The sequence below is a fragment of the Stegodyphus dumicola genome, chromosome 4 (genome assembly GCF_044657685.1).
Source record: "Stegodyphus dumicola isolate Sdum_Otavi_A_Nest chromosome 4, ASM4465768v1".
In the NCBI taxonomy this organism is placed as follows: domain Eukaryota; kingdom Metazoa; phylum Arthropoda; class Arachnida; order Araneae; family Eresidae; genus Stegodyphus; species Stegodyphus dumicola.
In genome coordinates, this window is record NC_140771.1 from 132,007,874 (window position 1) to 132,032,455 (window position 24,582).

The window sequence follows — 24,582 nt, forward strand, 5'->3', positions numbered from 1 at the left end:
TCGGATAGGACTTGTCTGTGGCGTGCAGCGTCTCGCGTTCTTCGTGTAGCAGCGTCCTCTTCCGACTCTTCCGCTCGAACTTGACGATGACGATGAGAGTCCAGTCTGTGCCTCCTACTGGTTTCTTCTTCACTTTCTTGAGCACGCAAATTTTCTTGACATTGGGATTGCCTGCTGAGTCTCCTAATGGTTTCTTGTTCCGTTTCTGCAGCACGTAAATTTTCTTGATGTTGAGCTTTCCTGCCGAGTCTCGTAGCGGTTTCTTCTTCCGTTTCTTGAGCGCGTAGGTTTGCTTGCCGACGCGCTTGCGTGCTCAGTCTCGCAGCAGTTTCTTCTTCATTTTCTGCAGCTCGCCGTAAACTCTGTGCTTCAGCTCTTCGTCTTCTTGATGCATCTCCTGTAATGCCTCTTTCCCGTTTCGGCATTTCAGTACGTTAAAAAAAAACACTACTAAAATATTAACTCGACTCAAAAAATTGACTACGCAGATGAAAGAAAAAAATTGCTCATTAAACCAATACTGCTGGAAAAAAAATTAATGCATTCTATATGTATACAACACAAATTTTAAAATAATCCTAGACTAAATGAAAAATTTTCCACTTAAGAGCAAATTAATTTTAAAAAATCAAAAATGTAAAACAAAAACTTCCCTGTTAAAAAATTGCTGGCAAATAAGAAATAATATGGGTAATATTATGAAAAATTCCAAGCACAGATAAAAATTATGAAAATATTTCTAATAATTAGGTCAATCTGAGAACAATGCACATAAACAGAAAATGAAAACCTAAACACAAAATAAATAAAATGTATAAATACAAATATAAATTAGGAACTTCTGAAATCAATTCTGAAATTCAAATAACAAAACCTAACAAAATAACAAATCTAATAAAATATAGAACATTCGATCGCCTTAAAACGATAATTGTTATCGCACACAGGAAAATGTCAAAAATATAAAATGTAAATGCAATTTATCGAGCAACAATAACAGAAATATAAAACACGAATGAATAGATCTTTAAAAAAATACAAAATAATACATTAAATATATAAAAAGAGTCACCAAGTTAATGTTCCGAAGAATTCTCTCAAGTTCTAAACTAACAGGAGCATATAAAAGTCTAAAATACTACTTTAAATTACTAAAACTACAAATATAAATGCAAAAAACAATCAAATATCCTGTAAAAAGAAATAAAGATTAAGTGCAATGAGTAATAATAAGAATATTTACGAAATTTGAAATGCTGGAAAAAATTGCGACGGTCTCCTTCCAAATCCAAAATTCGTAAATAAATTTTTTGTTGCCAAACCAGGAAACTAAACTTTTGATTCTATTTGATCTGTTGCCAGACCGGGAAACAAAACTTTTTATTTTATCTATGACGTCATTTACTCGACTTATCAAGGGCATAAACCAATCTACATTCAACTAACGACAACTAAATGAAGAGAATGTTTCTATTTTTAGTTTTATTTTAGCTTTTCAGTTTATTCCTTTAAGTTATTTTAATTTTTTATTCTTAGTTTGTTAGTGGCGAACGGCCTTGGCGTTCCCATAGCATTTTTATCTCCGACGACTGCCGAGACTGTTGCCACTCGGAAGACTGAGTGCCGAAATTATTGTTTTCGCAGTTTTTAATTAATAACTCCGCGGATTATTGTCGTACGAAGATGGGACCGGTATCGATGGATTTGTTGATTTTTTTCGATTCCGGAGATATGCGTTTCGAATCGCAACTCGGAGCCGTTCCCAAGTTATTCGAGAAAAACGAATTTGGCACTCGGCCAAATCCCTAAAACAGGGAAAACGGGTGAAAGAAAGTGCAAAACGTAGGGAAACGTAGGGGAAAAAGCAGTTTTTAATTAATATCTCGGCTAATTAAAGTCGCACGAAGATGCCGATGGTCAATATGGCGAGCCACGGGCATTCTGAATCCAACGGTACCTTCCGCTAAGCTCTACACCCAGCCGTTCCCGAGGAGATGATGTTACAAACACACAAACAGACAGAGGCACACAGATTTTAATAGTATAGACTAGCGGGCAAGCCCGCCAGCTGAGCGGGCTGAAGCCCGCTTATCATTGTTCGTTTTTAAAAGATATCCTATGTTAAATTTGGCCGGTATTCAAAAGTTGAACCGAACTACCATTTTTTAGCGGCATTCCGCGGGCTTCCCCCGCTTTTTTCACCTATGCATCCAGAAGTTACCGCATACACTATACATATGCGGAAGATCACGAAAACACCCATGCTTCCAGCCCTTTCGCGGGTATTCGAAATTTGGACCGAAATACCAGTGTTCAGCGCTTTTGGGCGGGAGCCCGCCCAAAACAGTGTTCACGTGTGCATGCAAAAGATACTGCGTACACCGTACACATGCGTAAAATCACGAAAACACCCCTTCAGCCAGCCCGCTGCCGATTCGAAAGTTGGACCGAAATACAATTTTTCAGCGATTTTGCGCGTGCTGTGCCCGCTTTATTCACGTATGCATGCTGAAAATGGTGCATAAACGATACACATGCGTAAAATCACGAAAACAAACATGGAGCCTGCCTGTTCGCCGGTATTCGAAAGTTGGACCGAATTACCAGTGTTATGTGGCTTTGCGCGAGCTCTGCCCGCTTTATTCACATATACACCCAGAAGATACTCCATACACTATACACATGCGTAAAATCACGAAAACACCCATGGAGCCAGCCAGTTCGTAGGGATTCGAAATTACCGCATTACCAGTATTCTGTGCCCGCTTTATTCACGTATGCATCCATGAGATACTTTATAAACGATACACATGCGAACAATCACGAAAACACCCATGCAGCCAGCCCGCTCGCCGAGATTCGAAAGTTTGAGCGAACTACCAGTGTTCGCTCTAAACTACCGGTTCGCTCGAACTACCGGTATCCGCGCGCTGTATTCACGTATGCATCCAAATTTTATATACAGTACCCCGGAATTCGAAAGTAGGACCGAAATACCAGTGTTCAGCGATTTTGTGGAGCGGGCTGCGCCCGCTTTATACACATAAGCATGGAGAGGATACTGCATAAACGATACACATGAGTTAAAGCAAGAAAACACCCGGGGAGCCAGCTCGTTCGCCGACACCGAAAGTTGGATCGAACTACCAGCGTTAAGAGGTTTTGAGCAGGCTGCGCCCACTTTTATCACATATGCATCCAGAAATCACTTTATACACTATACACATGCGGAAAATCAGGAAAACACCCATGCAGCCAGCCCGCTCGCAGAGATTCGAATGTTTGACCGAACTACCAGTGTTCAGCGGTTTTACCCGGTATCCGCGCGCTGTATTCACGTATGCGACCAAATTTTATGTACAGTACCCCGGAATTCGAAAGTTGGACCGAACTACCAGTGTTCTGTAGTTTTGTGCGGGCTGCTCCCGCTTTATTCAAGTATGCATGCAGAAGATACCGCATACACGTTACACATGCGAAAAATCCCGAAAACACACATTGAGCCAACACGGTCGCTTGGATTCGAAAGTTGGACCGAACTACCAGTAATCAGAGGTTTTGAGCGAATTTCGACCGCTTTATTCACTTATGCATCCAGAAGATGCTGCGTACACGAGGCACATGCGTAAAATCACGCAAACACCCATGGACCCAGCCCGTTCGCCGGGATTCGAAATTAGAACCGAACTACCAGAGTTCAGCTTTATTCATTTATGCATCCAGAAGACACTGCATACACAACAGATATGCGTAAAATCACAAAAAACATGAGTGTAGCCTGCCTGCTCACCGGGATTCGAAAGTTACCGTATACCATCTCAAAGGAGCAAAGAAAAATCTTTAATCTAAAAAAAAAAAAAAAAAAAGTGTGAATTTAATTTTTATTGGTGCGAACTTATTTAAAATATCATTTGCATTAAAAGATAATATCTAAATTAAGTGCACGTATCTAATAACATAAAAAAATATATTATTCAAAAAATCAAATTTATTATTAAAAAAATAACAACATATTTTTAAAAAATAGCTTTTTCAGATTTTTTAATTAATATCCCAGCTGATTAAAGTTGTACAACTTCAAGAACGTCATCATTTAAATTTAATGTAATATAATAACTTTTATTCAATATCAATAAAAGAATTAACGTGACAATCATCCTAACCTGAAATTAAAAAAAAATTGTGAAAAGCAGCTGTTTATTTAAAATGCCTACATTAACGAAATATTTTTAAAATACAGTTAGGTAACATGCAATCGCGTGCTTTATTCAACTTTAGAATATAACCTTGATTTGTATCTGCGGCGATTCAAGAAACTGTTGCAATCGGAAAAATGAGCCCGAAAATTAGCGTTTTCACAGTTTTTAATTAATATCTCAGCTGATTAACGTCCTACGAAGATGAGAATGGTATCATTGGATTCGTAGAATTTTTTGGAATCCGCAGACACCTGCCTCGAATTCCAACTCAGCGCCGTTCCATAGATATTTAAGAAAAAAGAAATTGACACGTCACCTTTCGCCAGCACAAATCTCGAGCGGAAGCAATTGTCATCCCCCCGGCGCTTTCGAAAAAGCAATTTTATCTCAGCTAATTCCGAGACGGTTGCCACTCCGAAAAATGAAATAACGTTTTCGCAGTTTTTAATTAATAACTCCGCCGATTATTGTCGTACGAAGATGGGACCGGTATCGATGGATTCGTTGATTTTTTTCGAATACAGGGATATGCGTTTCGAATCGCAACTCGGAGCCGTTCCGCAGATATTCGAGAAAAACGAATTTGGCACTCGGCCAAATCCCTAAAATAGGGGAAACCCGTGAAAGAAAGTGCAAAACGTAGGGAAATGTAGGGAGAAAATCAGTTTTTAATTAATATCTCGGCTAATTAAAGTCGCACGAAGATGCCGATGGTCAATCCGGCGAGCCACGGGCATTCTGAATCCAACGGTACCTTCCGCTAAGCTCTACACCCAGCCGTTCCCGAGGAGATGATGTTACAAACACACAAACAGACAGAGGCACACAGATTTTAATAGTATAGATAGATAATAGTAGAAAACATTTAAAAGCATTATGTTACAATTTTTTCATGCTCGGAAGTAATACTTTTAACTGCGAGCAAACCTTTGATCTTAGTCGTAACTGTAACTGCTTTCGGCGGCGTTTGTTTACATTTTTCAAGCGTGGGTTTTCGAGCTGATCAGTTTTCGTCAGTTATCTTTGTTTACCTTCTAAAAATGTTCTTCGAAGGGTCTTCTAAGACTCTTGATAATATTTTAGTCGTGAATTTGTTCTATTTTGATTATACTGGTAAATTTTTTTTTACTTATGCTATCATAATGCATACTATTAGCAAGTAGTATCATAAACCCAAAGCATCAGCGGTTCTAAAATAAAACTCGTGCATGTGTGAAGAATATTCATGGCAGATGGTCATTTGTAGATGCTGTTACCGCAGAAAAAATTGCTGACACTTAAAATTTAGCGGATATGACAAATGATATAAGTCCAGCGTGAAAATCAATTGTGAATACAACTGCGAGTGTAAAGGCAGCTGAGTTGAAAACAACTTTTCAATCTACATCAAATTCTAATCAAAATTTGATTGAAAAGTGTTCCTATATTTTAATGAACAGCGAAATGTTTGTTGCATAATGCTACAACAGTTCTTCAGATGTAATATGAAAGGGAATGTTTGGCTATTGAACTCGTTTGCAAATTGTGTAAGAAGGTGTTAATTTTAAAAAATCAAAAATTGTAAAACCAAAACTTGCAGATTATAAAATTGCTGGTAAATAACAGAATGTTAAATAATAATATGTGCAATGCTATGGAAATTCTAAGAACAGATAACAATTATCAAAATATTTTGAATAATTAGGCAACGACCACAGGAAGTGTCATTTTTACTTCCGTGTGTAATGTAGTGGTGTAGCGTATTCAGCTACGGCAAAGCACTCGAGTGCAATCTGCCTAAGGGGAGGGATGCCTTCTTGTCGGCTTTTTAAAGGAAAGTGGCATGGGGAAAATAACAAAAACACCCATGCAGCCACCCCATTCACTGGGATTCGAATGTTGGGTGTTTGTAAAAGACGCAACTTTGTGGAACAAACTCATTTGCTCATTACAGTCCTATCCCTCGAGTATATCAAATATCATGTGAATCATGCCCATGTCTTGCATCTGCTGCACACCTTGTTCCATCATTGTGTGGATATAGCTCATATTGTGTCAATAGTGTTGTATGTGTCCAATATCCCCTGTATATACATTTGAAAATATATATGTACATACATATAAACCAAATTAGTTAGTCGCCTGTTTTTATCGCATTCAAAATAAATAAATAACAGAAAATAATTTTTAAAATCTACCGAGTAAGTATTGCAGATGGGTGGGCTGCACCCACTCAATTCTTTGCTGGTGTCTAAAATAGTTTCTGTGTGAAATTTGTGGAAATATTTTGTATTTAAATCAAAAACAGAAAAATAATTTTAAATCTATGATTAAAATTGTTTTTCTCACTTTCATTATTATTAACACGAAACCGAAGGGACTGAAGAATTTTTTCGTGTTAAAGGATATTGAAAAAAAAAAAAAAAAAAAAAAAAAAAAAAAAAAAAACATATTTTCAACAAAATTAAGTTTATTAGAGTACATTTTATTTGCACAGATATGCATATAGGCATGTATTTAATAAAAAATCAATGAAACAAAATCATCCACAAGAACTGCATTATTCATTTCGTTTTCTTTGTCGGAATCTGCATCAATGATATTTTTTTAGCTTTGAACAAACTCCAAAATATCCTTGTCTCCAATTATTTGGGGCTGTACACACATTATCATCAACTACTGCAACTGTTGTTCTTTGGATAACACAGTAGGGCAGCACACAGAAACTTTTCCAAACGTTTCATAAAATGTCAGTCGTGTGAACCCGTAAAATATTTTACTGTACCTATGTCTATAAAAGACACAACTTTGGGAAAGACATTACAGGCCTATCCCTTGAGTATATTAAATATCATGCAAAACAAAATATTTTATATGAATGAAATCAGTTATTGCGTCAATAGTTCAAAGAAAAACAGAAAATAATTTTTAAAATCTACCGAGTAAGTACGCCAGATGGGCGAGCTACAATCCGTATTTATCTGAAAAGTAATAATAATAATAATAATAATTTCTTAGTTATAAGTTTATATTAAACACAAAAACTTGAACAGAAAAAAAAAATGTAAACAGAAAAAATTGGTGGGCTTTTGACGGCATAAACTGCCTGACACCTGGGGTCTCCTCTGCAACCTCATCGACCAGGGGGTTATTTTTTCTCCCAGGTATCAGCCCCTTCCCTGATCTGCTGTTACAGAATCATAGACAAAATTGCATCACTATATATAAATATGTATATATATATATATATATATATATATATTGATGCAATTGTATATACATATATACACACACGCACAATTAAGATATATATATATTTGTATGTGTTTACAAAAATGCAAGCAATGAATAAGAAAAATTATTTACAAAAATTTACATGTTCTATGTACACCTGAAAAGAAAAACATTTTAATTTGAATGAAATCATTTCTATATACACCTGAAAAAAAGTATTTACAAGTTCTATGTACATCTGAAAAGAAATGTATAAAAACATTTTAATTTGAATCAAATCATTTCTATATACACCTGAAAAAGAAATATTTTTATATGATTGAAATCAGTTCCATAAATACCTAAAAAAGAAAAATACATAAAATGTTTTAAAATTAATGAACGCAATTGTATGTAGACCTGAAAAGGAAAATTTATAAAAAATATTTACAACATTGAAAAAATAATACAGCTTCCGATTGCCTAACTACTACAAATTCCACTTTGTAACAACAGACATAAAAGCCGACTAATGCATAATTCTCAAACTGTTTCAGCTTCATCTTGACTTGCTTCAATTTATCCCAGTCATCCAAAAACCTCAAATCTTTTTCATTTTTGCTTTGGCTTGATTAACTTCATTTTGTGTTGCAAAAATCTCACTGTTTCAATGTCTCGAGTAACTTTTTTACTGCAGAACCTCCCTGTAAACAATATTTCTTGTGAATACTTTAGAACATGCGGGCATCAAACGGCCTTGCTTCTTGGTGTCTTTCACTAAAACACGAACATTCCTCATAGACGAACATCTTGAAAAAGCTACGTAAAGCATTCCATGACTGAAAACTGGTTGCGGTAAATAAATCCCAACTTTCTTAAGTGTCTGTCCCTGTGACTTATTAATAGTCATACAAAATGCAAGCCTGATGGGAAACTGTCTTTGCTTGAGCTGAAAGGGGAGGTTTGAATCTGATGGTGAAAGTTCAACACGTCCAGAAGGCGTCAGGCTGTGGATGAAATCCAGCTGATACGTTTCTTGTTCTTCTTCGTCATCGCAAATAACCGAGTCTGCACTGTAGTGCGTGAAAACTTGACCTGGAAACGTGGAAAGAATTTCTTCATTAAGCTTCAGAGCTTCCTCGTTCTTTGGACATAAAATCGCTTTACTGGCCAAGTCTTGTAAGTCGAATTCATTACCGCAGCCAAACATTTCTTCTACTATCGATCTGTTGACCACACACAAAGATGGAATTTCGATAATGTCTTCGTCCAAGCCACTGTCATTTTTAAGACGACCGTCTCCCAACTGCAGAAGCCATTCTGAAAATTCTTGTTCTTCCGGATTCAATCGCATATTGGTGGAAAGCGTGCATTGTTTGAAATGTGGCCACAAAAAGGAGTTCCTGAGGCAGCTCTCGATCGCAGAAGTTCGGTTTCCATGTGCGACAACAGGTAATGTTTGTCTCCAGTCACCTCCTAAAACTAAGGTTTTACCGCCAAAAGGAACATCCAGTCCGGTCAAGTCTCTCAGCAATCTGTCGACAGCTTCCAAAGCGTAATGAGGCGTGATGGTGCATTCATCCCATATGAAAAGTTTCGCAGTCTTCAAGTACCTTCCTTCAGCGCTATCTTGTCTCACACGGCACGAAGAATTTTCCAGAAGTGGAACGGGCAACTTGAAAGTAGAGTGTACAGTTCTTCCACCGGTCAACAGCACAGCAGCAATGCCTGTCCACGCAACGGGAATGGCAACGTGGCCCATTCCTCGAACAGCATGAAGGATCGTCCTAAAAAGGAAAGTTTTTCCAGCTCCGGCAAACGCATTAACACAAAATGTCTTCGGTGTGTTAGGATTCTCATCTCGTACAGCTTCCAAAACCAAGTCGTAAACTAATTTCTGTTCAGGATTCAACATCGCGTTCAACACTTCGGCTTGTTCGTTTTCATACTGGACATCGAACTGCGGGACTTCGAGAGAAACAGCATCAGTCAATGTTGGTTGCGGGAGACCAAGAGAACATAGCGAAACATTGTGCACTTCTAACTGGTCTTCTATACTTCTCAGTGCAAGGCTGAAACTGTCTTCTAAGGAGTAAGATCTCGCAAAATCTTCAGAAAGGGACTCTTTGAATTCATTCCACAAAGCGACGGGTTCCGCAGGGTTGCAGAAAACACAGATGAAGCAAAAAAGCTGTCTTAGCTGCGGTGGCATTTGAAAAGCTGATGCTTCTGCCAGAGTATTTTTCCATTCTTCGTCGTCTTGCAGCAGATGCCTTGCACGGGAGGCTTCCTTGAACGTTGAATACTCCACACCTTCGTAAGTTCTTAAGTCGGCAAAACTCTTCGCTCCTTTAACGTGACACAGCAGCAACCTCAGATGGAAACGCTCAACATCTTTCGGGCTAACAGAATACATTCTTGAAATGATGTAATCTCCAAGTCTAACTCGTGTCTGCCAGGCATGATTCCTCCAGGTGAAATGTTTAGGAATTTCGGCATACAGGTAACCATTCGCTTCGGGAACTGTCCTGTTCAGTTCAAACCATCCGGTGAGCATGGTATTTTTCTCGGCAGCTCTCTGGAAAGCATTCCTTTCTTCGGATTCGGCAAAATAGACGGGCTGCAGGTTTTCCAAATGAACCGGTAGTCGTATGATGGAGTGCGACTTAGAATGCATTCTTTTTTCAAACAGCCTCCACGCTGCTTCAGGGGCAGACACGTATCTTGCATTTAAGAAGCATTTGATCTCGTCCCACATTAAAGTTCTATCTCCAGTTTCTTCCAGAACAACTTTAGCTGCATCATGACCCTTGTACACGTATTTGAACAAATACTTCACCGATTTTATGGAGCTGCATACTTCAACGTTTATGTGGGCGTTGTACTTTTTCGATAAATACGGATTGTAAGGAACGACCCATCTGTTATCGATGGCATGACCCTTGATCACGATAAAGTTTCCATCGTCCCTTCTTCTGTAGAGTGGGTAGCCATTCACGTTCTCTTTAGTTTCTGCCTGAAACGGTTTCGGAAATCCTTTCGAGCATACACCATCACTCATGCAGGGAGAGTTTCTATTCAGTTCACCGCAGGGTCCGTGAATCATCGATGACTTCACAATGTTGTGTAGCTCCGGATGTCGAGTAGCATCTGGAAGTTCAGCACACACCAGCGAGTCGATGCACTCTGCATCTCTTATTTTGTCTTCTTCCGCTAAAAACAACAAAAGGTGCATATGAGGCAATCCTCTCTTCTGAAATTCGATGACGTGTATATCTGCAATGGTCGCACCTAAGATGTGATTCTTTGTCAAATCTTGCATCAAAGCCGTTTTCTTCAGGTCAAATACCTTCGAAACGATGTCCGGGCGATCGTGAGCCTTCTGTCCTGGGAATAAGTTTTCTGTTATTTCCGGCCATTTAGGGTTGCACGTGAAAGTCAAAAACAGATCCGGTTTACCAAAGTCGCGCACAATGGCCATCGAGTCCTGATAGTTTTGCTGCATGCAGCGAGGGCTTCCTATAAACGTTGACGGAAGTATAACCGGTATTCCAGGGCGGACGCCCGTCTCTTGACCAACTCTGTAAATGTGATCGGCAAGACCCATGTAAGTTTCCACTCTCAGATTCGTCTGATGGCTCCGGAGGTACGCAATCCTGTTGCCTTCAACTTTTACGTATGCATCCACGAGATACTGCTGAAACAATTTCCGGCCATACAAAATCGGGTTGTAGCAATCTCGTCGTACGGACACCCTGTGACTGTAAAACTGTAACTCTGTGTATTGCTGTCCGTCTCTGAATCCTTGCTCGCCGTGAGGAAAGAAAAGTACGTACGTCATGGGTTCCAAGTTGGGATTTAAGGTACTGATGTTGATGAGACCGCCACCTCTCGGATGGATCACGATGTCTCGGTTCGATGGAGGAGCGCCGTCCGTACTCTTGAAGACGACTGCAACTTCATTTTCTTTCGGAGCATTGTAACGTCCCCTGTGCTCGCCTGCAGCAACACTTTCACCCTTGATGTACATGCGGATATCCGCAGCAGTTTCGGCACCTTGCTCTCGTACAGTTTCTTCTTCGAATTCCTTCAGCATCTTGTAGGCTTCCGCATATGGATTAATGTTCCTTAAAACTGTGTCCAACTGTCTCAGGAGTTCGGCGTTCAGGGCAACATTTCCAAATATGTTCATTCTCTGCCTGAGGGCTTGATCCGAATCTAAAATGTACAGCTGAGCATACTGTTCTTGACCGGGATGAGGCGGATGAAGGTGGCTCGTTGGATGATATATGGCACCGTGAATCCTGAAGCAGTAGGGACCCGAACCCGAAGGCATTTCTATATTGGCACCCAATGAAGCAAAACTGAGCAGGCAGTTGTAAGTACGTATGTTGGCAAAAAACTCTTCAGAAAACGGGTGGTTCCCATTCATTAAATTGTGCCATTCTTCTGGATATCTTCTTTCAGCTTCGACAATTTTCCCATTGTTACAGCAGTGCATGTATCTTCCTCTTGCATTCCTTTCTCCCGTAAAGAACAATCCGTTGCAGAGATCGCAGGAAGCTTCCATTGAACCGGCGCTGTGCTGCTCAACATAAACTTCAAGTCCACATCTTCCTGCATTGTGAAGAGTGCTGCGTGAACGTTGTGCTGCATTCATGCGTAGCCTGTCTTCTCGTACGGACATTGTTTCTTCGGATAGGACTTGTCTGTGGCGTGCAGCGTCTCGCGTTTTTCGTGTAGCAGCGTCCTCTTCCGACTCTTCCGCTCGAACTTGACGATGACGATGAGAGTCCAGTCTGTGCCTCCTACTGGTTTCTTCTTCACTTTCTTGAGCACGCAAATTTTCTTGACATTGGGATTGCCTGCTGAGTCTCCTAATGGTTTCTTGTTCCGTTTCTGCAGCACGTAAATTTTCTTGATGTTGAGCTTTCCTGCCGAGTCTCGTAGCGGTTTCTTCTTCCGTTTCTTGAGCGCGTAGGTTTGCTTGCCGACGCGCTTGCGTCCTCAGTCTCGCAGCAGTTTCTTCTTCATTTTCTGCAGCTCGCCGTAAACTCTGTGCTTCAGCTCTTCGTCTTCTTGATGCATCTCCTGTAATGCCTCTTTCCCGTTTCGGCATTTCAGTACGTTAAAAAAAACACTACTAAAATATTAACTCGACTCAAAAAATTGACTACGCAGATGAAAGAAAAAAATTGCTCATTAAACCAATACTGCTGGAAAAAAAATTAATGCATTCTATATGTATACAACACAAATTTTAAAATAATCCTAGACTAAATGAAAAATTTTCCACTTAAGAGCAAATTAATTTTAAAAAATCAAAAATGTAAAACAAAAACTTCCCTGTTAAAAAATTGCTGGCAAATAAGAAATAATATGGGTAATATTATGAAAAATTCCAAGCACAGATAAAAATTATGAAAATATTTCTAATAATTAGGTCAATCTGAGAACAATGCACATAAACAGAAAATGAAAACCTAAACACAAAATAAATAAAATGTATAAATACAAATATAAATTAGGAACTTCTGAAATCAATTCTGAAATTCAAATAACAAAACCTAACAAAATAACAAATCTAATAAAATATAGAACATTCGATCGCCTTAAAACGATAATTGTTATCGCACACAGGAAAATGTCAAAAATATAAAATGTAAATGCAATTTATCGAGCAACAATAACAGAAATATAAAACACGAATGAATAGATCTTTAAAAAAATACAAAATAATACATTAAATATATAAAAAGAGTCACCAAGTTAATGTTCCGAAGAATTCTCAAGTTCTAAACTAACAGGAGCATATAAAAGTCTAAAATACTACTTTAAATTACTAAAACTACAAATATAAATGCAAAAAACAATCAAATATCCTGTAAAAAGAAATAAAGATTAAGTGCAATGAGTAATAATAAGAATATTTACGAAATTTGAAATGCTGGAAAAAATTGCGACGGTCTCCTTCCAAATCCAAAATTCGTAAATAAATTTTTTGTTGCCAAACCAGGAAACTAAACTTTTGATTCTATTTGATCTGTTGCCAGACCGGGAAACAAAACTTTTTATTTTATCTATGACGTCATTTACTCGACTTATCAAGGGCATAAACCAATCTACATTCAACTAACGACAACTAAATGAAGAGAATGTTTCTATTTTTAGTTTTATTTTAGCTTTTCAGTTTATTCCTTTAAGTTATTTTAATTTTTTATTCTTAGTTTGTTAGTGGCGAACGGCCTTGGCGTTCCCATAGCATTTTTATCTCCGACGACTGCCGAGACTGTTGCCACTCGGAAGACTGAGTGCCGAAATTATTGTTTTCGCAGTTTTTAATTAATAACTCCGCGGATTATTGTCGTACGAAGATGGGACCGGTATCGATGGATTTGTTGATTTTTTTCGAATCCGGAGATATGCGTTTCGAATTCCAACTCGGCGCCGTTCCCAAGTTATTCGAGAAAAACGAATTTGGCACTCGGCCAAATCCCTAAAACAGGGAAAACGGGTGAAAGAAAGTGCAAAACGTAGGGAAACGTAGGGGAAAAAGCAGTTTTTAATTAATATCTCGGCTAATTAAAGTCGCACGAAGATGCCGATGGTCAATATGGCGAGCCACGGGCATTCTGAATCCAACGGTACCTTCCGCTAAGCTCTACACCCAGCCGTTCCCGAGGAGATGATGTTACAAACACACAAACAGACAGAGGCACACAGATTTTAATAGTATAGATAATAGTAGAAAACATTTAAAATCATTATGTTACAATTTTTTCATGCTCGGAAGTAATACGTTTAACTGCGAGCAAACCTTTGATCTTAGTCGTAACTGTAACTGCTTTCGGCGGCGTTTGTTTACATTTTTCAAGCGTGGGTTTTCGAGCTGATCAGTTTTCGTCAGTTATCTTTGTTTACCTTCTAAAAATGTTCTTCGAAGGGTCTTCTAAGACTCTTGATAATATTTTAGTCGTGAATTTGTTCTATTTTGATTATACTGGTAAATTTTTTTTTTTACTTATGCTATCATAATGCATACTATTAGCAAGTAGTATCATAAACCCAAAGCATCAGCGGTTCTAAAATAAAACTCGTGCATGTGTGAAGAATATTCATGGCAGATGGTCATTTGTAGATGCTGTTACCGCAGAAAAAATTGCTGACACTTAAAATTTAGCGGATATGACAAATGATATAAGTCCAGCGTGAAAATCAATTGTGAATACAACTGCGAGTGTAAAGGCAGCTGAGTTGAAAACAACTTTTCAATCTACATCAAATTCTAATCAAAATTTGATTGAAAAGTGTTCCTATATTTTAATGAACAGCGAAATGTTTGTTGCATAATGCTACAACAGTTCTTCAGATGTAATATGAAAGGGAATGTTTGGCTATTGAACTCGTTTGCAAATTGTGTAAGAAGGTGTTAATTTTAAAAAATCAAAAATTGTAAAACCAAAACTTGCAGATTATAAAATTGCTGGTAAATAACAGAATGTTAAATAATAATATGTGCAATGCTATGGAAATTCTAAGAACAGATAACAATTATCAAAATATTTTGAATAATTAGGCAACGACCACAGGAAGTGTCATTTTTACTTCCGTGTGTAATGTAGTGGTGTAGCGTATTCAGCTACGGCAAAGCACTCGAGTGCAATCTGCCTAAGGGGAGGGATGCCTTCTTGTCGGCTTTTTAAAGGAAAGTGGCATGGGGAAAATAACAAAAACACCCATGCAGCCACCCCATTCACTGGGATTCGAATGTTGGGTGTTTGTAAAAGACGCAACTTTGTGGAACAAACTCATTTGCTCATTACAGTCCTATCCCTCGAGTATATCAAATATCATGTGAATCATGCCCATGTCTTGCATCTGCTGCACACCTTGTTCCATCATTGTGTGGATATAGCTCATATTGTGTCAATAGTGTTGTATGTGTCCAATATCCCCTGTATATACATTTGAAAATATATATGTACATACATATAAACCAAATTAGTTAGTCGCCTGTTTTTATCGCATTCAAAATAAATAAATAACAGAAAATAATTTTTAAAATCTACCGAGTAAGTATTGCAGATGGGTGGGCTGCACCCACTCAATTCTTTGCTGGTGTCTAAAATAGTTTCTGTGTGAAATTTGTGGAAATATTTTGTATTTAAATCAAAAACAGAAAAATAATTTTAAATCTATGATTAAAATTGTTTTTCTCACTTTCATTATTATTAACACGAAACCGAAGGGACTGAAGAATTTTTTCGTGTTAAAGGATATTGAAAAAAAAAAAAAAAAAAAAAAAAAAACATATTTTCAACAAAATTAAGTTTATTAGAGTACATTTTATTTGCACAGATATGCATATAGGCATGTATTTAATAAAAAATCAATGAAACAAAATCATCCACAAGAACTGCATTATTCATTTCGTTTTCTTTGTCGGAATCTGCATCAATGATATTTTTTTAGCTTTGAACAAACTCCAAAATATCCTTGTCTCCAATTATTTGGGGCTGTACACACATTATCATCAACTACTGCAACTGTTGTTCTTTGGATAACACAGTAGGGCAGCACACAGAAACTTTTCCAAACGTTTCATAAAATGTCAGTCGTGTGAACCCGTAAAATATTTTACTGTACCTATGTCTATAAAAGACACAACTTTGGGAAAGACATTACAGGCCTATCCCTTGAGTATATTAAATATCATGCAAAACAAAATATTTTATATGAATGAAATCAGTTATTGCGTCAATAGTTCAAAGAAAAACAGAAAATAATTTTTAAAATCTACCGAGTAAGTACGCCAGATGGGCGAGCTACAATCCGTATTTATCTGAAAAGTAATAATAATAATAATAATAATTTCTTAGTTATAAGTTTATATTAAACACAAAAACTTGAACAGAAAAAAAAATGTAAACAGAAAAAATTGGTGGGCTTTTGACGGCATAAACTGCCTGACACCTGGGGTCTCCTCTGCAACCTCATCGACCAGGGGGTTATTTTTTCTCCCAGGTATCAGCCCCTTCCCTGATCTGCTGTTACAGAATCATAGACAAAATTGCATCACTATATATAAATATGTATATATATATATATATATATATATATATATATATATATATATATTGATGCAATTGTATATACATATATACACACACGCACAATTAAGATATATATATATTTGTATGTGTTTACAAAAATGCAAGCAATGAATAAGAAAAATTATTTACAAAAATTTACATGTTCTATGTACACCTGAAAAGAAAAACATTTTAATTTGAATGAAATCATTTCTATATACACCTGAAAAAAAGTATTTACAAGTTCTATGTACATCTGAAAAGAAATGTATAAAAACATTTTAATTTGAATCAAATCATTTCTATATACACCTGAAAAAGAAATATTTTTATATGATTGAAATCAGTTCCATAAATACCTAAAAAAGAAAAATACATAAAATGTTTTAAAATTAATGAACGCAATTGTATGTAGACCTGAAAAGGAAAATTTATAAAAAATATTTACAACATTGAAAAAATAATACAGCTTCCGATTGCCTAACTACTACAAATTCCACTTTGTAACAACAGACATAAAAGCCGACTAATGCATAATTCTCAAACTGTTTCAGCTTCATCTTGACTTGCTTCAATTTATCCCAGTCATCCAAAAACCTCAAATCTTTTTCATTTTTGCTTTGGCTTGATTAACTTCATTTTGTGTTGCAAAAATCTCACTGTTTCAATGTCTCGAGTAACTTTTTTACTGCAGAACCTCCCTGTAAACAATATTTCTTGTGAATACTTTAGAACATGCGGGCATCAAACGGCCTTGCTTCTTGGTGTCTTTCACTAAAACACGAACATTCCTCATAGACGAACATCTTGAAAAAGCTACGTAAAGCATTCCATGACTGAAAACTGGTTGCGGTAAATAAATCCCAACTTTCTTAAGTGTCTGTCCCTGTGACTTATTAATAGTCATACAAAATGCAAGCCTGATGGGAAACTGTCTTTGCTTGAGCTGAAAGGGGAGGTTTGAATCTGATGGTGAAAGTTCAACACGTGGAATGAAAACTCTCGATCCAGCATTCTGTCCAGAGATGACTTCACAATCTAAAACGTTTGGCATAATTCTCTTCACAATGAGCCTTGTTCCGTTGCAGAGTCCAACCGATGGATGTAGATTTCGTAGAAGAATAACTATAATTCCAACTTTCAAATTCAGACGATGAGGTGGCATTCCAGAAGGCGTCAGGCTGTGGATGAAATCCAGCTGATACGTTTCTTGTTCTTCTTCGTCATCGCAAATAACCGAGTCTGCACTGTAGTGCGTGAAAACTTGACCTGGAAACGTGGAAAGAATTTCTTCATTAAGCTTCAGAGCTTCCTCGTTCTTTGGACATAAAATCGCTTTACTGGCCAAGTCTTGTAAGTCGAATTCATTACCGCAGCCAAACATTTCTTCTACTATCGATCTGTTGACCACACACAAAGATGGAATTTCGATAATGTCTTCGTCCAAGCCACTGTCATTTTTAAGACGACCGTCTCCCAACTGCAGAAGCCATTCTGAAAATTCTTGTTCTTCCGGATTCAATCGCATATTGGTGGAAAGCGTGCATTGTTTGAAATGTGGCCACAAAAAGGAGTTCCTGAGGCAGCTCTCGATCGCAGAAGTTCGGTTTCCATGTGCGACAACAGGTAATGTTTGTCTCCAGTCACCTCCTAAAACTAAGGTTTTACCGCCAAAAGGAACATCCAGTCCGGTCAAGTCTCTCAGCAATCTGTCGACAGCTTCCAAAGCGTAATGAGGCGTCATGGTGCATTCATCCCATATGAAAAGTTTCGCAGTCTTCAAGTACCTTCCTTCAGCGCTATCTTGTCTCACACGGAACGAAGAATTTTCCAGAAGTAGAACGGGCAACTTGAAAGTAGAGTGTACAGTTCTTCCACCGGTCAACAGCACAGCAGCAATGCCTGTCCACGCAACGGGAATGGCAACGTGGCCCATTCCTCGAACAGCATGAAGGATCGTCCTAAAAAGGAAAGTTTTTCCAGCTCCGGCAAACGCATTAACACAAAATGTCTTCGGTGTGTTAGGATTCTCATCTCGTACAGCTTCCAAAACCAAGTCGTAAACTAATTTCTGTTCAGGATTCAACATCGCGTTCAACACTTCGGCTTGTTCGTTTTCATACTGGACATCGAACTGCGGGACTTCGAGAGAAACAGCATCAGTCAATGTTGGTTGCGGGAGACCAAGAGAACATAGCGAAACATTGTGCACTTCTAACTGGTCTTCTATACTTCTCAGTGCAAGGCTGAAACTGTCTTCTAAGGAGTAAGATCTCGCAAAATCTTCAGAAAGGGACTCTTTGAATTCATTCCACAAAGCGACGGGTTCCGCAGGGTTGCAGAAAACACAGATGAAGCAAAAAAGCTGTCTTAGCTGCGGTGGCATTTGAAAAGCTGATGCTTCTGCCAGAGTATTTTTCCATTCTTCGTCGTCTTGCAGCAGATGCCTTGCACGGGAGGCTTCCTTGAACGTTGAATACTCCACACCTTCGTAAGTTCTTAAGTCGGCAAAACTCTTCGCTCCTTTAACGTGACACAGCAGCAACCTCAGATGGAAACGCTCAACATCTTTCGGGCTAACAGAATACATTCTTGAAATGATGTAATCTCCAAGTCTAACTCGTGTCTGCCAGGCATGATTCCTCCAGGTGAAATGTTTAGGAATTTCGGCATACAGGTAACCATTCGCTTCGGGAACTGTCCTGTTCAGTTCAAACCATTCGGTGAGCATGGTATTTTTCTCGGCAGCTCTCTGGAAAGCATTCCTTTCTTCGGATTCGGCAAAATAGACGGGCTGCAGGTTTTCCAAATGAACCGGTAGTCGTATGATGGAGTGCGACTTAGAATGCATTCTTTTTTCAAACAGCCTCCACGCTGCTTCAGGGGCAGACACGTATCTTGCATTTAAGAAGCATTTGATCTCGTCCCACTTTAAAGTTCTATCTCCAGATTCTTCCAGAACAACTTTAGCTGCATCATGACCCTTGTACACGTATTTGAACAAATACTTCACCGATTTTATGGAGCTGCATACTTCAACGTTTATGTGGGCGTTGTACTTTTTCGATAAATACGGATTGTAAGGAACGACCCATCTGTTATCGATGGCATGACCCTTGATCACGATAAAGTTTCCATCGTCCCTTCTTCTGTAGAGTGGGTAGCCATTCACGTTCTCTTTAGTTTCTGCCTAAAACGGTTTCGGAAATCCTTTCGAACATACACCATCACTCATGCAGGGAGAGTTTCTATTCAGTTCACCGCAGGGTCCGTGAATCATCGATGACTTCACAATGTTGTGTAGCTCCGGATGTCGAGTAGCATCTGGAAGTTCAGCACACACCAGCGAGTCGATGCACTCTGCATCTCTTATTTTGTCTTCTTCCGCTAAAAACAACTAAAGGTGCGTATGAGGCAATCCTCTCTTCTGATATTCGATGACGTGTATATCTGCAATGGTCGCACCTAAGATGCGATTCTTTGTCAAATCTTGCATCAAAGCCGTTTTCTTCAGGTCAAATACCCTCGAAACGATGTCCGGGCGATCGTGAGCCTTCTGTCCTGGGAATAAGTTTTCTGTTATTTCCGGCCATTTAGGGTTGCACGTGAAAGTCAAAAACAGATCCGGTTTACCAAAGTCGCGCACAATGGCCATCGAGTCCTGATAGTTTTGCTGCATGCAGCGAGGGCTTCCTATAAACGTTGACGGAAGTATAACCGGTATTCCAGGGCGGACGCCCGTCTCTTGACCAACTCTGTAAATGTGATCGGCAAGACCCATGTAAGTTTCCACTCTCAGATTCGTCTGATGGCTCCGGAGGTACGCAATCCATCAACTTTTACGTATGCATCCACGAGATACTGCTGAAACAATTTCCGGCCATACAAAATCGGGTTGTAGCAATCTCGTCGTACGGACACCCTGTGACTGTAAAACTGTAACTCTGTGTATTGCTGTCCGACTCTGAATCCTTGCTCGCCGTGAGGAAAGAAAAGTACGTACGTCATGGGTTCCAAGTTGGGATTTAAGGTACTGATGTTGATGAGACCGCCACCTCTCGGATGGATCACGATGTCTCGGTTTCGATGGAGGAGCGCCGTCCGTACTCTTGAAGACGACTGCAACTTCATTTTCTTTCGGAGCATTGTAACGTCCCCTGTGCTCGTCTGCAGCAACACTTTCACCCTTGATGTACATGCGGATATCCGCAGCAGTTTCGGCACCTTGCTCTCGTACAGTTTCTTCTTCGAATTCCTTCAGCATCTTGTAGGCTTCCGCATATGGATTAACGTTCCTTAAAACTGTGTCCAACTGTCTCAGGAGTTCGGCGTTCAGGGCAACATTTCCAAATATGTTCATTCTCTGCCTGAGGGCTTGATCCGAATCTAAAATGTACAGCTGAGCATAGTGTTCTTGACCGGGATGAGGCGGATGAAGGTGGCTCGTTCGATGATATATGGCACCGTGAATCCTGAAGCAGTAGGGACCCGAACCCGAAGGCATTTCTATATTGGCACCCAATGAAGCAAAACTGAGCAGGCAGTTGTAAGTACGTATGTTGGCGAAAAACTCTTCAGAAAACGGGTGGTTCCCATTCATTAAATTGTGCCATTCTTCTGGATATCTTCTTTCAGCTTCGACAATTTTCCCATTGTTACAGCAGTGCATGTATCTTCCTCTTGCATTCCTTTCTCCCGTAAAGAACAATCCGTTGCAGAGATCGCAGGAAGCTTCCGTTGAACCGGCGCTGTGCTGCTCAACATAAACTTCGAGTCCACATCTTCCTGCATTGTGAAGAGTGCTGCGTGAACGTTGTGCTGCATTCATGCGTAGCCTGTCTTCTCGTACGGACATTGTTTCTTCGGATAGGACTTGTCTGTGGCGTGCAGCGTCTCGCGTTCTTCGTGTAGCAGCGTCCTCTTCCGACTCTTCCGCTCGAACTTGACTATGACGATGAGAGTCCAGTCTGTGCCTCCTACTGGTTTCTTCTTCACTTTCTTGAGCACGCAAATTTTCTTGACATTGGGATTGCCTGCTGAGTCTCCTAATGGTTTCTTGTTCCGTTTCTGCAGCACGTAAATTTTCTTGATGTTGAGCTTTCCTGCCGAGTCTCGTAGCGGTTTCTTCTTCCGTTTCTTGAGCGCGTAGGTTTGCTTGCCGACGCGCTTGCGTGCTCAGTCTCGCAGCAGTTTCTTCTTCATTTTCTGCAGCTCGCCGTAAACTCTGTGCTTCAGCTCTTCGTTTTCTTGATGCATCTCCTGTAATGCCTCTTTTCCGTTTCGGCATTTCAGTACGTTAAAAAAAGCACTACTAAAATATTAACTCGACTCAAAAAATTGACTACGCAGATGAAAGAAAAAAATTGCTCATTAAACCAATACTGCTGGAAAAAAAATTAATGCATTCTATATGTATACAACACAAATTTTAAAATAATCCTAGACTAAATGAAAAATTTTCCACTTAAGAGCAAATTAATTTTAAAAAATCAAAAATGTAAAACAAAAACTTCCCTGTTAAAAAATTGCTGGCAAATAAGAAATAATATGGGTAATATTATGAAAAATTCCAAGCACAGATAAAAATTATGAAAATATTTCTAATAATTAGGTCAATCTGAGAACAATGCACATAAACAGAAAATGAAAACCTAAACACAAAATAAATAAAAGGTATAAATACAAATATAAATTAGGAACTTCTGAAATGAATTCTGAAATTCAAATAACAAACCTAACAAAATAACAAATCTAATAAAATATAGAACATTCGATCGCCTTAAAACGATAATTGTTATCGCACACAGGAAAATGTCAAAAATATAAAATGTAAATGCAATTTATCGAGCAACAATAACAGAAATATAAAACACGAATGAATAGATCTTTAAAAAAATACAAAATAATACATTAAATATATAAAAAGAGTCACCAAGTTAATGTTCCGAAGAATTCTCAAGTTCTAAACTAACAGGAGCATATAAAAGTCTAAAATACTACTTTAAATTACTAAAACTACAAATATAAATGCAAAAAACAATCAAATATCCTGTAAAAAGAAATAAAGATTAAGTGCAATGAGTAATAATAAGAATATTTACGAAATTTGAAATGCTGGAAAAAATTGCGACGGTCTCCTTCCAAATCCAAAATTCGTAAATAAATTTTTTGTTGCCAAACCAGGAAACTAAACTTTTGATTCTATTTGATCTGTTGCCAGACCGGGAAACAAAACTTTTTATTTTATCTATGACGTCATTTACTCGACTTATCAAGGGCATAAACCAATCTACATTCAACTAACGACAACTAAATGAAGAGAATGTTTCTATTTTTAGTTTTATTTTAGCTTTTCAGTTTATTCCTTTAAGTTATTTTAATTTTTTATTCTTAGTTTGTTAGTGGCGAACGACCTTGGCGTTCCCATAGCATTTTTATCTCCGACGACTGCCGAGACTGTTGCCACTCGGAAGACTGAGTGACGAAATTATTGTTTTCGCAGTTTTTAATTAATAACTCCGCGGATTATTGTCGTACGAAGATGGGACCGGTATCGATGGATTTGTTGATTTTTTTCGATTCCGGAGATATGCGTTTCGAATCGCAACTCGGAGCCGTTCCGCAGATATTCGAGAAAAACGAATTTGGCACTCGGCCAAATCCCTAAAACAGGGAAAACGGGTGAAAGAAAGTGCAAAACGTAGGGAAATGTAGGGAGAAAATCAGTTTTTAATTAATATCTCGGCTAATTAAAGTCGCACGAAGATGCCGATGGTCAATATGGCGAGCCACGGGAATTCTGAATCCAACGGTACCTTCCGCTAAGCTCTACACCCAGCCGTTCCCGAGGAGATGATGTTACAAACACACAAACAGACAGAGGCACACAGATTTTAATAGTATAGATAATAGTAGAAAACATTTAAAAGCATTATGTTACAATTTTTTCATGCTCGGAAGTAATACTTTTAACTGCGAGCAAACCTTTGATCTTAGTCGTAACTGTAACTGCTTTCGGCGGCGTTTGTTTACATTTTTCAAGCGTGGGTTTTCGAGCTGATCAGTTTTCGTCAGTTATCTTTGTTTACCTTCTAAAAATGTTCTTCGAAGGGTCTTCTAAGACTCTTGATAATATTTTAGTCGTGAATTTGTTCTATTTTGATTATACTGGTAAATTTTTTTTTTTACTTATGCTATCATAATGCATACTATTAGCAAGTAGTATCATAAACCCAAAGCATCAGCGGTTCTAAAATAAAACTCGTGCATGTGTGAAGAATATTCATGGCAGATGGTCATTTGTAGATGCTGTTACCGCAGAAAAAATTGCTGACACTTAAAATTTAGCGGATATGACAAATGATATAAGTCCAGCGTGAAAATCAATTGTGAATACAACTGCGAGTGTAAAGGCAGCTGAGTTGAAAACAACTTTTCAATCTACATCAAATTCTAATCAAAATTTGATTGAAAAGTGTTCCTATATTTTAATGAACAGCGAAATGTTTGTTGCATAATGCTACAACAGTTCTTCAGATGTAATATGAAAGGGAATGTTTGGCTATTGAACTCGTTTGCAAATTGTGTAAGAAGGTGTTAATTTTAAAAAATCAAAAATTGTAAAACCAAAACTTGCAGATTATAAAATTGCTGGTAAATAACAGAATGTTAAATAATAATATGTGCAATGCTATGGAAATTCTAAGAACAGATAACAATTATCAAAATATTTTGAATAATTAGGCAACGACCACAGGAAGTGTCATTTTTACTTCCGTGTGTAATGTAGTGGTGTAGCGTATTCAGCTACGGCAAAGCACTCGAGTGCAATCTGCCTAAGGGGAGGGATGCCTTCTTGTCGGCTTTTTAAAGGAAAGGGGCATGGGGAAAATAACAAAAACACCCATGCAGCCACCCCATTCACTGGGATTCGAATGTTGGGTGTTTGTAAAAGACGCAACTTTGTGGAACAAACTCATTTGCTCATTACAGTCCTATCCCTCGAGTATATCAAATATCATGTGAATCATGCCCATGTCTTGCATCTGCTGCACACCTTGTTCCATCATTGTGTGGATATAGCTCATATTGTGTCAATA